This window comes from Sorex fumeus, unplaced genomic scaffold (genome assembly GCF_029834395.1).
Source record: "Sorex fumeus unplaced genomic scaffold, SorFum_2.1 ptg000008l, whole genome shotgun sequence".
NCBI classification, from domain to species: Eukaryota; Metazoa; Chordata; class Mammalia; order Eulipotyphla; family Soricidae; genus Sorex; species Sorex fumeus.
This window is the reverse complement of record NW_026606065.1, coordinates 73339912-73357037: the sequence shown is the minus strand read 5'-3', so window position 1 is coordinate 73357037 and position 17126 is coordinate 73339912. Positions and strand designations below refer to the sequence as shown.

At 42.9% G+C, this 17126-nt stretch overlaps 1 pseudogene; it reads left to right on the top strand.

The window, feature by feature from the left end:
* Window positions 1–16650, top strand: part of LOC130018228 (protocadherin-8-like) — a 55674-nt pseudogene extending 39024 nt beyond the window's left edge.
* Window positions 16651–17126: the final 476 nt, after the last annotated feature.

Genomic DNA, 17126 nt, shown 5'->3' with positions numbered 1-17126 from the left:
TGTACCATTAAGAAAATTAAAAGGTTAAGCCAGAGAAATAGTACAGCAGATAGGGCACTTGCCATTCATGCAGCTGACCCAGATTTGATCTCTGGCATCCATATGTCTTCAGAGTCCGCCTTCAGGTGTGGCCCAGAAAACCAACCAACTAATCAAACAAAAAACACAAAAATGGAACAAATGAAAAGGCAAACTATTGTTCATGGAAAACATTTTGTATCTGTATACAGTTTCACTTTTTACTCAATTTGGTGTGATTCAGTTGCTTCTTTTTTGGGGGGGCGGGGGGGGCGTCACACCCAGCTATGCACAGGGGGACCATGTGTGATGCTGGGAATCGAACTCGGGTTGGCCACGTGCAAGGCAAACACCCTACCACCTGTGCTATTGCTCTAGCCCTTCAGTTGCTTCTTTTAAGATCTGAAATGCTAATACCATTAAGTAATATGGAACACATCTGAACCCCCAACACTCCATAAATAACAACCAAATCATACTGATAAGAACTTTATAATTTTGGATAGCAGAGGAAATCTGTACCTGGCGAATAACTTGTAATGAAAGTATACAAAAAACTCTTGTAACTCAATAATAAAAATATAAAAATATTCACTAAAGATGAAAAATAGTTCTTAACATTTCACAAAACAAAATATATACAGAACTTATATACCTTAATAAGATATCAATCTATCAAAACAAGGAAAAGAACACACACTCTTTCTGAATACCTAAATGCATACACATATACATAAAATTAGTTTTCTTAAAAGATGTCCAGTAGCCTATTCATCAGGGAAATGCAAGTTACAGCCATAATGCAGGCCCCGACAGGAGTAATGCCTCATCTTAGAGCCAGGAGTAAGCCCTGAGCACCACCATATGTGCCTCCTTTCCTCCCAAAAAACCCCAAATAACAACAACAAAAACCCCACAGTGAGATAACTCTTCATATAAACCTAAATGTTAAAATACTATGAATATTTAATCTGGGACATGGCTCAGTATTAGAGTGCATGTTTATATGTGTGCGAACCCTGTGTTCTATCTCTGGCATTGATAAAAGAAAGAAAGATTATAAATAGCAAACATCAATGAGAATGTGGAACGACTGTGAAGTCTCTTTCACTGTGAAAGATAAAAGGGCACAACTGTTGTACCAAATTTGTGGGCTGGGGAGGGTACAGTGTTTAGCAAGTAAGGTGCTTGCCTTGCATATGACTGACTAGGGTTTGATCCCTTTCCTGAGCACTACCAGGAGTGGTCCGTAGCAGAGTCAGGAGTAACCACCAGTGTCTCTGCCCCAAAGAAATGTTTTTCAGTTTCTTAGAAAGCTAACCAAGGACTTACAATAATACCCTCAGCTATTTTATAGGCTGATGCGCCGCCTACTGCGCTAAGAAGGCTAGGGCGTTTGCCTTGCACGCAGCCAGCCCGGCGGAGCCAGGTTCGATTCCTCTGCCCCTTCGGAGAGCCCGGCAAGCTACTGAGAGTATCTCGCCCGCATGGCAGAGCCTGGCAAGCTACCCGTGACGTATTCAATATGCCAAACACAGTCATAACAAGTCTCAAAATGGAGATGTTACTGGGCCCGCTCGAGCAAATCGATGAACAACGGGAGGACAGTGTTTACAGTGTTTTATTTTATAGGCATGTATCTGTCCTTCATTTAAAATAAAAAATAAAATAAAAGCATTCATCAAAAGACTTGAATATAAATGTTCATAGCAGTGTCATTTATCAGAGGGAAAAACAGTAAATAATTCAAATGTCCACACAGATGAATGATAAAATATTTGTAAAGAGAATACTTGGGAGAGACAATATAGGGGTTAAGGTTGCATGTAGCTGACTGACCTGATTTGATCCCCGGTGCGCTCTCTCTCTCTCTCTCTCTCTCTCTCTCTCTATATATATATATATATATATATATATATATTCCAGAAGGGCCAGTGCACCCCATGCCAAAGCTGCCTCCCTGCCCCTGCGAGCTCCTGATATGAGGTTCAGAAAGCAAGGCAGCCAGATGTGAGAAGAGGGATGAGATCCAGGAGGCAGAGCCTCCGTGTGTGTGTGTGTGTGTGTGTGTGTGTGTGTGTGTGTATACTGACAGGAGTTTTCCTTGAGCATTAAGACATAAATAAGGCCTAAACACTGCCAGATACAGCCAGAAAACAACAACCACAATAACAACAGAACAATGATCAGCAATAAAGAAAAATTGGTAATTGGTGCATAAAGAAGACAGGCAGATGAAAAAAGATATTTACGCTTCTATTACATTAATTTTGGAAACACATGAAACTACCCTATAGTGATGAGGAACTACCTGGAATGGAGTTGTCTGCCAAGAGACAATGAGGAGACATGTTCTTGTTTGAATAAATGAAAATGAAAGTCATTTTTAATATAGTTAGGGTAACATGGCTATAATAGTGTCAGTGTTTATGATTTTTCTGTACAAAATTCCTTTACCACCAAAGTTGCCAAGACTTTCCACCACTGTCCTTATGTCACTTCCAGTTCAAGATATTTTAAAATCTAGGTGCTGTGATTTACAATGCCATTTAGGAGAATTTTTTCATGTTCCATCACCCCACCTACTAGCTTCTCTTTGAAGAAGGAAACTTTCTTAGACTCAATGGGATTAGTGTACAAGTTGAGTGAGGTTGTGATTTTATTGAGCTGTGTACATGAGATATATATTTTTAATGCACAGGAATAATTTTTATTGCATTTAGTTACAAACCATTGATAAAAATGACAAAACAGTATCAGCAAAAATAAAACTACGAGGAATGTCTCATTAAATGAGTCTGTTTTACATTGTTTCTTTTTTAGAGTAGAAGAAAATAATTTATTACTTATCTCCATTCAGTTATAGAGCATATAAAATAGTGAATTGCGGTATCCTAAAATTTAAGGAGAGTGGATTTTTCAGCTCAGATACAAGATGATCAAATCCTTTCACACTAACACATTTAAACTTCACAAAGGAGATATAGAAGCATTAATTTTTTATTAAATAAAATGAGCCTGATAGAGGTTAAATAATTTGCCTACAGTGATGGAGAAATGAAAGCTGGGATTCTAAGGCAGATATTTTGGTGCTAAATTGAATGTTCTTTTCAGTATATTATACTGTTTGTCTTCTCATGCATCCCTTTGAAAATATTTTCAATAACCAATGCTAACAATGTTCTTTTCATTGCTAAGCTTTAAATTGCATTTCCTTTGATGTTATTAGATAGAAAAAGGTCTATTCACTTGGCACTGAGTGTCCTCCCTCTCTCCTCCTTTCGCTACCCAGAAATCTTCTCAATCGCTAGCTTACTGAGATGAGTGGATCTTTATCTTCCTTGCAGGAGGTACGGAATCTTTGAACAGTCAAATTAAACTGAATCTTATAATAGCATTTTCTGTCCCAAACCTGCATTGCTGATGAGAGTAGAAATTGGTACAATATTTCTGAAGAGCAATTTGGCAGTAGATATCAAAACTCTCAAAATCTGGCATACCCTCAGGCTGAGCAATTATCCTTCTGGATTATTGGACTTAGTGCCAAAATTTATCTTATGTCAGTTATCAGAGATGTATATATGGATATATGCACAAGAATGTTCAACACAAAATTATTAACAAAAAAATAGAAAGAATATAATTGTTGGTGCTCAGACTATTATTTTACTTTCATTATCCTGTGTTCTCTTCTTCATAAGAGTGCTAGTGTGTAGATGGGCAAAATGAGCCTCGATAAAGCCCTCCCTCACAACTAGGTGTGATCATTGAAACTGTCTCCTTGAAAGATCACTTTTTTTAGAAAAGTCCTTTTTACCTCCTCCCTTCTGACTACCTGGATTGCAGAGGTAATCACTGGGGTTGAAGCACACATTTGGAATAAGTGACCACATGTAGAGATGTTGAAATTGCAAGATACAAAGAATCTGATCCTGGCACCATGTAAACCTTGATGTTTATTTCAATATCAAGGAAATTAAATAAAATAAATTCAATCTAATTTAAGGTACTGCATTTGAGTTTTCTTTTCATAAGCAGGCTAACATTATCCTAACAAACACAGCTTTCAACAGCAAAGGAATGGTTAACTTATGTTCTATGTGTCAGGTTTAGTGCCAAATAACTAGTAAAATAATATCAAATGAGACTTTCTATTTATGTGAAACTATTTAGCAGTATAAGGATGAGGTAGAGAATAGGCCACACTCAAAAGAGGATATAAACAATATATACAAGTATCATGTTGTGTTATATTGTATCACTTTGTATATATTGTTATTATATTGTATACATTGTTATTAAGTTGATGAGGCCAATAGAGGTATGTTTATGTGTTCACATATGTCTATATTCAATATCCATATATATGCACATACCTATATACATGCACACACACACCAATGCTGACAAGGTTAGTTGTTGGTTTGTTTGTTTTTTAATTTTGGGTCATACCTGGCTGTGCTCAGGGTTTAATACTGTCTCTGTGCTCAGAGATCATTCCTTAAAGGACTCAGGGAACTGTATGTGGTGCCAGGGAATTAGCCCTAGTCTGCTGCATGCAAGACAAGCCCTTACCTACTATATTGTCTCTGGATCCCTTGCATATATTTTTATGTGATATCCTTTCTTTGTTTTTTCTCCTTGGACATACATCGCATTGGCTATAAGGAGAAATAGTTGTCAAAATAAGTCTTTTCCCCAAACAGAGCAAGTTTGTCATTCACGAATTTTTAAAGAAAATGGTTATAGTAATGTGGAGAGAAGCAATTAAATATTGAGGTAGTTTGTCCCTTTGTAGTGTGCATTTTAAAATATGTTCAATTGTTGCATATCTTGCTATGTGAATGCATGAATAGTTATTATTACTCTTTAAAACTGCATGTGAGCCAATATTTAGTAGATGGGTGAATATATGTACTTAATAGCTCCTACTCAAACAGAATGTGAAGCAGAGGAATATTCTAAAGATGACATCTAGTGGTTGCTATGGTAATTTAATGGGCTGTGTTTTAGTAATCTTGTGCCATTTTCTAGAGTTGTAATTGGCATATTCTGAGATTTGACATATAGGAAGGAGGCAGAAATTAGTGTTTATTAGTCCTGGCTGACGCTATTTATGGCTACAAATGCATTTCTAGAGGTGTTGTCAGAAATGACAGTAATCTTTAAAGTGGGTGACTGAATCGCAGGGTAGGGGTCTTGAAAACAGTCCTGAGAAGATGCCCTATGACAGATCTCCTTTTGGGAAGAGACTGCAGCCTTGCTGACTTAGTCTAGACGCCATCAGCCACACTAGCTTAACATCAACCATTTTGAGCATGATACTACCTAGCAAATTCTTTTGTTTGTTTGTTTGTTTGTTTGTTTATTAAGGGAGGACATATTCTGCAGGAATCAGGGCTTGCTTCTGGTTTTGCTTTCCATGATCAATCCTGGTAAGGCTCAGAGCACCATATGTGGTGCCAGGATTAAGCCCGTGTGTGGTCTTCAGAGCACTGTATGTGGTGCCAGGATTGAACCCAGCAGCCATGTGCAAAGCAAATGGCTGCTGTACAACTGCTCCAGCCCACCACCTAGCAATTTCTAAAAGTATAGTATGTCCTTCTTCTAAGAGTATACAAACAAGTTTCCAAATAGAATTATGGTTTTTCATAAATTTTTTTTTACTCTGGCCCTGATAAGACAGAATGACACAAAAGTGATGTAAGTTTAATTAGTATGGTGTGTGGTGGGGGTGTTCTGTGGAAAAGTCAAGTGGGCCAGGTTCTAGGAAGAACTTTTCCTTAAAAAACTGCCTTTGTGCACAAGTCTTGCTTCAGAAAGAGCAACCAAGGAGGCGCAGCAAAGGCTGCTGTGAACAGAGAGTTCCTTAGAAATGCAGAATTACAGGCTTTCCCCTAGACCTACTGCCTCTGACCTGCGTTTTAGCAAAATCCTCAGTTGCTTTCCAGGGACAATGTTTGGAAGGCAGCTATGCTCACCACCATACCACCAACACGACAACAACATTTGAAAATTTAGTACTGCTTTAAAGAATGTAGGGCTTTTCCAGGACACATGCAGAAACAACAGCACAGTGGGTGCAGCAAACCACAAGCAAAGGAACAGTGTTGGAAGGGATATAGCAGTTCAGGGAAATCTCAGATCTGGGTGAGCTGTAGCATAAACAGCAGTGTGCAGTATGCTGAGTAGTGGGAAGAAAAAACTGAGCTCTTGGAGAGTCTTAAGAGTTGCTTTTTACTCTAGAATAGAGGCTCCCAAAATTAATTTACCTACTGCCCCCTTATCATAAAAGAAATTACTCATTGCCCCCCCCCTGTGAATTTGCCTTCTTTAAGACAACAAACTGAAAATACACCCCAATTGTACTATAGGCCACTATTCCCCCCACCCCATTATTATAGCACCGGTCCTCTAGGGACCATTATCATCTACTTTGGAAAAATCTTAGAGGAAATGCGAATAACTAAAGCTTTTTTTGATGGGAAAATGATGTCATGATAATTTTAATAGCCGTTTTGCATTTTTAAAGTGTTTAAGCTTTATGATAAATTTAGAACTTAGCTTTTATATAATATGCAATTCCACCCCACACTTCCTTGCATCTTTACACTGCCAAACAAATCTGTCACTAATAGGTATTAAATTTATGGAGATTATTAAAAGAGAATGGAGTGATTCCTAAAGGCACCTAGGAACACTTGAGTTTCTATACCCACCATGCATTCAACACAAAAAATCTGATGGCTAAACTGACCCAGGAAATGTAAGAGAACACAGTAGCTTGTCCTTCAGAAACAGAAGGAAGCAAGCAAATGAAGTCTTGCCCACATATTCTGTCCTTTATCAGGCTCTCCTTTGCACTCTCACTCTGAGAATAGACATTAAATCTCCTCCCTCAGGCACCTTTGATGAAGTTTCCATGAGCAACAGAAGCTAATTTTTTTTTGTAAAACTCACAGCTGCCCAGAATAAGGGAAATTCACAAAGCAGCCAGGAAAAAGAGAAGCAGATAAAAGGTGAAGTCTCATGAATGAGGAGGAGCCTTGACTGGTGTGGATTCAGCAGAGAGATGAAGATTTAGAAAGAGTGGTTCAGCAAGGGAAATCTTCATCTGTGGGCTGATAACAGTGTTGCAGAGACAAAACGAGTCAACCTCCGATCCTATGGTTGGTTGACAGTCAAAGATTCCTCGATCAGTCTGTCAGGACACAGAATGTTTCATATTGGGGTAGATGAATTTATCAGAAGGTGAGCAAGTGAGAGAAGGAAAAGAAAAGCATAAATGTCCAAGCTTTCTTGCTCCTGTGCTTTGAGCCCTGCTAACTAGGTCATTCTTTCTTCTCCCCAGTTGGTCAGTTTCCTCAAGAAAGCTCAGAAACCAATTACAATGCAATTGCTTGCTTATGTAACAAGTTAAATCTGGGGAGGATTGCATTGCTTTTCATCAAGATTGGGTATCTTAATCCAGGTTCATAATCTGATGACCTGTCTGATACGCCTAACCAACCCAAACAAATCTAATGATAACGATAATTTAAAAAATGCCATTTGGAAAAGGAAAAATCTCACACAATGGCCATTGTCCTTAGCATAAAAACATATCCTTGTTGGTCAGGAGACAAGATTCCTTATACTCCCTGAAGTGTGTGTTCCTAGAGCAGCCAAGATAGCTGCTTCAGAGTTTGGACAAAAGGATGGTCTTTCTCATCCTCTTCCTTTGTGATGACATCTGACTGGACATTGGCTGGTATTTAGGGGCTTTACCAAGGCAACAGGTATTTATTTGGGGAAAGTGATAGGATGAGACAATCTAGTGTTGGTAAGCTTGGATTTAATAATCATCCAAGTACCAAAGGTGTGTATGTAAGAGGTGGGGGGGGGGCAGGGGTGTTATATGATATGCCCATGAGGTATGCAGGTTCCAGGATTGAATCTCCAGGCTGCATGGCAGAAGAGGACCCGGGTTCTCCCTCCCCGGGGCCCCACCCACCCAGCAGACTGGCTGTCATGCCCACAATTTGCCTCCAGGTGCCATTTTAGCGCACCAACAGCTCTGGCGCAGAAGCTCCCACTTGAATCCCAAAATGGATTAGTGCCATACAGAGATGTCTCTGGAAACCAACCTTTTATAATCTAGAAATTTACATTTATAATCATGGCCATGCGAGCTCTCATGATGTTCAAAATGAGCAGTGGAAAATAAATTATCTAGCATCTGCCCCTGGGAAGTAGGCTTAAATGGTGGTGGGAAATTTCAAGCAAAACATCACTGTCACTGTCCTCCCGTTGTTTATCGATTCGCTCAAGCGGGCCCAGTAACGTCTCCATCGTGAGACTTTGTTGTTACTGTGTTTGGCATATCGAATATGCTATGGGTAGCTTGCCAGACTCTGCCATGCAGGTGAGATACTCTCGGTAGCTTGCCGGGCTCTCCGAGAGGGGCGGTGGAATCAAACTCAGGTTGTTCATGTTGGCTGCGTGCAAGGCAAATGCCCTACCCTAAGCAAAACATAAATGCCCAAAATTATAAAGACTATTGGGGAAGTTGTCTGCCATAGAGGCAGGTTGAGTACTGAGATGTGAAGGTGGAGGGGGGGATACTGGGGACATCAGTGGTGGAAAATGTGTACTGGTGGATGGATGAATGTTTCATCATTGTATGGCTGAATCTCAAACATGAAAGCTTTGTGACTCTATTTCATGGTGATACAATTTTTAAAAAAAGTAATGTGGAGTTCATGCCCAATTCAATCAGCTTAATCAATGACTGAACAAATAGCCGTATTCCTACATTACTTAAAAAAATAAGAATGACAGCGGTAGGGCGTTTGCCTTGCACGCAGCCAACATGGCCGACCCGAGTTCGATTCCTCCACCCCTCTCAGAGAGCCCGACAAGCTACCGAGAGTATCTCGCCCGCACAGCAGAGCCTGGCAAGCTCCCTGTGACGTATTCGATATGCCAAACACAGTAACAACAAAGTCTCCAATGGAGACGTTACTGGGCCCGCTCGAGCAAATCGATGAACAATGGGAGGACAGTGACAGTGACAAAGAAGTGGCAAAGGGCAGTGGGGTGCTTCACAAGTATCCCACAAACATTAATAAGCCCTTTAGGCAGTATCCTGGGCACCATGATGCAAACTTGATGTAGATATTGTTAATATCTGGAAGGACTCACAGTGGAGGTAAGAGTTATCTCTTTAAATAAATGACATTGTGATATGCAACTATTTAGAACAAAGGGTATAGGGATTTTTTGTTTTGATTTTTTTTCAAAACTACACCAAGTACTTATTGGGGGCTTTTTTCATTTTCAACATTTTCTTGCTTAAAATTCAAAACAAGGGACTGGACAAACAGTGCAGTGGTGCTTGCATGCAGCAACCTGAATATGATCCTGAATCTGGATACTATATGATCCCTGTAGCATACCTGTGGGTAGAAACAGGAACACCACTGGGTGGGATCCCAAAATTAAAAACAAACAAAAATTTAAAACTCAAAACAAGCCCTTAAGGTAGACATTCTTCCCTATAGACATTCAGATTTGGTGGTAAGAAGTCTTTTATCTTTGCTCCTTCAGCTGACTAGGAGTAGGAGTTCTTGCTATTTCTAATTAGGCATACTGTAACCATTTTCTAAGGCATGAAAAGCTTTAGAGCCATTTATTTGTATAGTCTTCTCCATCCCCTAATAATTCTCCATTATGAAATCTTTCCAATTCTCCTTTGCAATGTTCTTCAGATTTTGATCCTATATTTTTAATTTATGGTTCAGACCTTTGACATCTTGTACCTAGATTGCAAGGTTGCCTTAACTGCTCTCCTTGTTTCCAATTTATCTTAATTCATTCCACTACCAGTTGGGTTTTGAGGTATGAAGAAGTCATTTATCATGTAAATCTATCTTGATCATTTATTTGACAAATATTTATAAGCCATTTATTGTGCTGGATATGATTTAAAATGCAACTAAAACACAATCGTCTCTGAAACTTTCAAATATGCTCAGGCAAAGTAATTGTTTATATTATTTATCACAATCAAATATATATATCAACACCCCATTTGTCCCACATACCCCAATTAAAATTTTTCCACCCATAGACTTTCTCACTAACATCTTAACAGTGTCTGAACTATTTAGCCTCCAGATCTTCATTAATTGTGGCATCTATTATCACTCATGACATAGTGTCTCCTGTAAGCCAGGCTCTCTAAGCAGTTGGCCTACTCAGTCCTAGTAAATGACCATTCCTGACCTTTCCCGTATCTTGTTCACATTATGTGCAAGTTCTCTCTATTCCTAGAAGCTCTGGCTGACTGAGTTCCTGTGAACTTGGAGACCCCTTCTTGTTTGTGCTTTACATAATTCTGTCCATGTCATCATCTGGTTCCTATAACCTTCCCTGAACTCTAATGGTTTTATTGTTTTCAGGGTTAAATATTTTTTTTCTACACAGGGACAAACTTTACTGTATCTTTAATACTTGATCATCTATCTGTTGATGAAGGGCTCTGATGACTGGTGAGGACCAACAGTGAGACCAGGTAGGAACAGAGAAGTTCAGCTAAGAAGAGAAATGAAGATAAGAGTAAGGGTGAGATGACAAACTGCTTCCTAATATATATTCTTTTACCAATCTCTTGCTTTGCTACATTTTCTGATAGGGGCAGGCCTCATCCCTACAGGGTGATAAACATACAAAGAATGACCCTCAAACCATAACTGAAACCTAGCACTAAAGTCTATCTTGTTGGTTTACTTGGGATTTGAAACATCCCTGAACATAAATGAAAAAAATGCTTATTTTAAAATAATTCATTAATTCAATATCCCTCATATAGCATTACTTATAAAATCATCAATTTATATAGTACTCTAAGATTACATAGTTTTGTAATAACCTATTAACATAATGATCCTACAGAAAATTTCTTTAAGTGAAGATAACATCATATATATCCTTGTTTTATGTTAAGAGGAAACTGTGATTAATGTTGATAACCTATATTGGTTCTCTGTGATTTTCTCTAGGTTAAGTTACTTGAGTCATTGATAAAATATCATTTGTTTCCATGCTATACTTGTAGATGGTATTTTGGCTGACTTCAGGGCTGAATTATTTTCCCTGAAATAATTTTACAAAAAAAGAACAGCAATCCACTGATAACTTTTCTTACAAATGACTGCATAGTCATGACCTACAGATAAATTGATTATGCAGCAGGATAACAGGAATATGAGATAGTGACACTTCTTATAACTCTGGGCAATTCCTCTCTGTTGTAGGGGCTCAGTCTGCTGAATCTTTTCCAAGGTATGATTTTAAAAGAGGGGGAAAAAGCTGTTAGGTTGATTTGTTTTCTTTCAAACAGTCTTAATAGCTTCAATTTCTAGAACTTGCTCCTTGAAGAGCAACATTGCACTTGATAATATTTCGCTCGTATGTCTCCAGAATGTTTGTTCAGTTGAGAAATGAAAATGGGTCTCGGTATAGTATAGAGTGATTTGTTCAAAATGGTATAAAAACTACTTTTGGGCCAGGGAAATAATAGTTCAAGGTCTTATAAAAGGTGATGTCCACACCATAATCCAGCTATGCTTGCATATTAGGATAGTTCCTCTGTTTTCATTTTTTTACCCTGCCCACCCCCTACCTATTTTGCTAGTTTATGTAATGGGGAAGAGAAATATGCAAAGACAAAGCCACTTCTGAATTAAAGACTAATTTTCTCCTCGTGTTTATGGTGAAAATTAGTTCTCATTCATAGTCCTTTCATGTATAAGGAGACACACTGGTGTTAGGTACTTAGCAAAATAGAAAACTTACTTAAGTGATTGAAATACAAAACCTGTTTTATAGATCAGGTATCCTGTGAAAAGTATAATGCAGTATGTCTTGTGCTTTTGCTGTAGGAAGTTCACCACCCCTAAGGAATTCACCACTCCTGCTGCTACCAACCCCTTCCCTTTCTCCCCCCCCCCCCCCATCAAAATGTGCAGGAGCAACAAATTGCTGCCTTATCTGCATTTTGTTTGTTCGGTGATGGTACTCCCATCCCTCACCCCCTCATTTCTTTTGCTTTCTATTTGATTCCAACAGAGATCAAAACTACATTTTATGAACTTACAGTTTGGTAATCTTCTGGCAAGCGGGGGAAATAAGCAACATAAAGCAAATTCTTGCCACAGTGCTTTTAATATTGAGACAGATTTTTATCTAACAGAAGCAACAGAATGGAACAGGACAGCACCAGCAGCTCAGGGCTGTAAACACAGCTTCCTGATGACACATCCCTAGGGGGATGGATCATACAGTATCTATATTATTCAGCTTGTCACTCCAGTGGCACAGAACTGATTTTTTGACTGGGAAAATGTCTCTTTCTTGAAACTCCAGCTGTCCTTTATTCATAAAGCAGTGTTTTAATAAGGTGTTTACTAGAAAACAATGCTAATGCTAATAATGAACCACTAGCAATAAAGCATATTCCTTGTCATATAGGCATACTTGTTGCCAAATAGCTGGAAAAATGAGAAAAATTAAATCAAGCACTGAAATATCATAGATGGATGTTTCCAAACACAACCGTCCAGATGTTTAGCATTATGGAGGTGATATGTTTGATTGCCTGCCTTTCCCTTATTTTAGTTGGATCTTTAGATTTTCTATAGAGTCATAGACTATTCTTTGTTTTCAAGATGCTGAGCAATTTTTCTGTACAGCAACATGCTGAGTTGTAGCAGGCCTACAAGGGATTGTTTGAGTGTGATGAGGGAGAAGAGGAAGAAAGGAAACTTGGAATGTGGTTAAATGGGTCCCTCTCCTGGCTAATGTGCATAAAAGCATGCATCTTTTTTTCTAAGGCACCAGCTAGATCAATTTTCAGTCGAAGAGCATATTGGAATTAAGAAGTTGAGATGACGGATTAGATCATCTTGTTTGTCCTGAGACCCAGGAGCTACTGTTTCTTTGGGACAGTTACCCGGTTATAAAAAAGAAAAGAAACCATCTATACCATTGAGAATATCAGGTTCAAGAATTTTCCTTGGCCACACCCAGCAGTGCTCAGGGATTCCTCCTGGCTCTATACTCAGGAATATCTCCTGATGGTGCTCGGGGGACTATATGGGATGTCCAGGATTGAACCTGGCTCAGCTGCATGTAAGACAAATGCTCTATCTGCTGTAGTGTTGCTCTGGCCCCAGGAAATCTGGTCTCATTAAACTGAAGCACAGTTATTCCCTTTTTCAGGTAGTGTCAGCAGATAAAGATAAAAATATAAAGTGAACAAAGTGAAACACTTGCTTGTTTTTTTAGGATCTCAGAGTACATTACCAAAATCAACACCTTCTTCCCATTACACCTCTCTGATAAATTGGTTATTGGTACTTATAATTAGAGTCATTGCCAAATGCTCCACTAAATTAAAATCCTGCAAATTAATGGTCTCATCAAAGGTAGGCTCCATTTCAGAGCTGGATTCATTCATACATCCTGGTACTAAAATAAATGCAAGTCCCTTCTAAGAGTGAAAGGGAAAAAAAGAGTCATTTACTGACATGCCCCTGCAGGAATCAATAACATTACAGATCATGTAGGAGCCAAGAATAGCTGGGCATATTAATAACTCAGCCTGTTCATGGATTTTATTCAAGACGACTCGTTAAGAACACTCGGCTCTGATGACGACTCTGTGGCATGAGGAACAATGTCATCATTAATATGTGGGGCTGTTTAGCATTTAGAACACTTCACCCATAAAGAGAACTTAACAGGACTATTTATTGTGCTTTAGACAGATGGTTTAATGTTTCTATGGCCTTCAGCCTATCAGGCCACCCGTGGTTTTCTTCAGCCAAGGGCTTTTTTTACAAATAATTGGTCTATAGCAATTTTCTAACAAGACTGCCTGCAATATATTTCCCTAAATCTTTTTCTTACCCTTAACTCTCCCTTACAGAGGTTTGTGGTTGACAAATCTCCCTGACTGACACTGATTCCCCACATATAAAGAATTACTGACATAAAGGGAGATGAAGGGACGGAAATTTCATCATTAATGGATTCTGTGCTGCGGAGAAGCTATTCAGAAATGATTACTTTGAAAACAGTCCTTCCCTGATTAGATATTGCTTCGCTTTGGAGAAGCTACTCTCCCAGAATCTTTCAATACAGGAAATAGGCCAATATAGATAGAGAATGGTGTGGGTGGCAGAAGGATGCATTCATTTCAAAATGGCAGACGACAGAGTGATTGTGTCTGAGAGTACTGAGTGTGTTTAGGATGGGATAAAAAGGTCTTCCGGCCCTAGGATTCCCACCATAAGAACATAGCACACAGAAAAACAACAGGTGTGAGTAGCCCATAAATCCACAGGGATCCCAATGACCCCTTACTCAGCCCTAGCCATTGTCCATTTCTCTGAACCCTTCTGAAGTTTTTGATGGAACAGTTTACACCACTTGGCTGGTAACCCTTCAGGTGGACCCCAGGTGGATGCTTATTTGCATATCCTCTCGGTAACCTCTCTCCTTGGGATCAGAGAGGCTAGCCTAGGGCGGAGAAAAGCGATTAAATTCCTCTCCTGGGGTTCAGAGTGGCTAGCCTCAGGCAGAGAAAAACGATTAAATTTGGTGTGTGAGAGATTACCTAGGGCTCAGGGTGATCAGATGCACTTAAAAGGGCAACAGCCTTCTGACTTACACGCACAAGAGGGTCATTGAGGCCTGGGAGTCTGACCGCAGAGCCTGCAATTGGCTTGTCTTTGCTAGGAAGAGGCCTTGCTGGAGGCTCAGACTCCCCACTGACACTTCACTCAGCGCTCCACTGGAGTCCCTGCTGCTTCTGTGGCTGCTAGCGTTGCCCGCTTCTTGCAGTGAAACGGTCAATTTCCTCACCGAAGAAGGGGAGGAGGAAGCCCCTGGCACGGTCATAGGTGTTCTGGCCTAACACCATCCGTTCAAATCTCTGCCCGACGCACCAAACCAGTTCCACCTGGTGAAGCAGAGCGTGAGTAGAGGACGCGGGCCTGGACCGCAGTGCGTGCTGGCCTTCGTGTGGTCAGCTTCTCTCAGGAGCAGTTCCTAGGGCTAATGCACGTGAAGGTGGAGGTGAGAGACGTCAACGATCACGCGCTGCACTTCCCTGGTTCGCAGATCCCGGTGGAGGTGTCAGAGACCGCATCTTCCCGGAGGTGCCGGTGGACAAGAACGTGGGTGCCAACCGGCTGCAGAGCTTGTGCCTGGCCGAGCCGCACAGCCCTTTCTACGTGGAGCTGCAGACGCACGCAGACGGCGCCCAGTGCGCCGACCTGGTGCTGCTGCAGGAACTGGACCGCGAGAACCAGGCCATCTACCAGGCCTGGAGTTGGTAGCCCAGGACGGCGGGCGCTCCCTGCGCTCAGCGTGCGGGTGCTGGACGCCAACGACCACAGCCCGGCCTTCCCGCAGGGCGCCGTGGCCGAAGTGGAGCTGGCGGAGGACGTGCCCGTGGGCTCGCTGCTGCTCGACCTGGACGCGGCCGACCCCGACGAGGGTCCCAACGAGGACTTGGTGTTCTCCTTCGAGGCCCGCACCCAACCCGAGACGCGCTGCCCTCTTCCGCCTGGACCCGCGCTGGGGCCGTCTCATCTTGGCAGGCCCGGTCGATTACGAGCTCTAGGACACCTACGAGCTGGACGTGCTGGCCCAGGACCGCGGCCCGGAGCCCCGCGCCGCCACCTGCAAGGTGATCGTGCGCATCCGCGACGTCAACGACAACGCGCCTGACATCGTCATCACCCCGTTGGCCGCCCCGGGTGGGCGGACGCCGCGTCGTCGGCCAAGCCCGGGACGCCCGAGGCCGGCGCTGTGTCGCTGGTGCAGGAGAGGTCGGCGCGGCAGAACCTCGTGGCGCTGGTCAGCACCTCGGACAGGGACTCGGGCGCCAATGGGCAGGTGCGCTGCGCCCTCTACGGGCACGAGCACTTCCGCCTGCAGCCGGCCCACGCGGGCAGCTACCTGGTGGTGACCGCGGCCGCCCTGGACCGCGAGCGCATCGCCGAGTACAACCTGACGCTGGTGGCCGAGGACCGCGGCTCCCCGCCGCTGCGCACGGTCAGGCCCTACACGGTGCGCGTGGGCGACGAGAACGACAACGCGCCCGTCTTCACGCGGCCGCTCTACGAGGTGTCGGTGCGCGAGAACAACCCGCCTGGCGCCTATTTGGCCACTGTGGCCGCCAGCGACCCCGACCCGGGCCGCAATGGCCAGGTCACCTACCGGCTGCTGGAGGCCGAGGTGGGCCGCGCGGGAGATGCCGTGTCTACCTATGTCCCGGTGGACCCAGGGACGGGGGAACTGCGTGTGCAACGGAGCTTTGACCCCCGAGGAACTGGAGGAGTAGCAGCCGGGGGCGCTCGACGGCCGCTTCCCAGAGCGGCTGGGCCATACTCAGGTGCAGCTGCACGTGGAGGGCCAGAACGACCGGGCGCCTCGCTGCTGGCCCCGCCTCTCTTCAGTGACCCGATCCAGGTCTCTTTGTCCCGGTGCGCACCTGGTGCAAGGGGGCGTGGAGCGCGCGTTCCTGTGTCGAACTCCCTTATGATCTTTTCGGTAGCCACGGAGGCACCGGGGCGTTAGTGGTGCACCGTCGAGGACGAACTGCTGTTGCAGCGCCATCTGTCCCCGCAGTCAGCCGGTACGCTGACAGTCTTCTCGGAGCCGGACTGCGCTCTGTGGATGCTCTTGTGCATGGACACTTTGTTTCCAGGGCCAGCGGATTGGCCGCCACCTGGCGGCCAAGTGATGTTGCTGCTCCTTCTGCTTGCCTGGAAGCCGAGGAAGCGGCGAAGTGGTCCAGGGTGCTGGGAGCAAGGAGGCCGCTTGGTCTCTCAGCGGCTGTGGTCACGCTTTGGACAGCGGCCGAAGCCTTCAGTTTGCAGCCATTGTCTTTGTGACCTGTAACTGGGTGGATGAAGTCCAGCCAGAGAGGGTGCCACGTGAGAAATGACTCGTCTAGCTAAAGATGCAGAGCATCAAGGGCCCACTCTGGGGGTGTGGCCTGAGATTCCCTAGGGAGACACCGTCCCTTCTCAATGCTGCAGAGACCCAGGTGG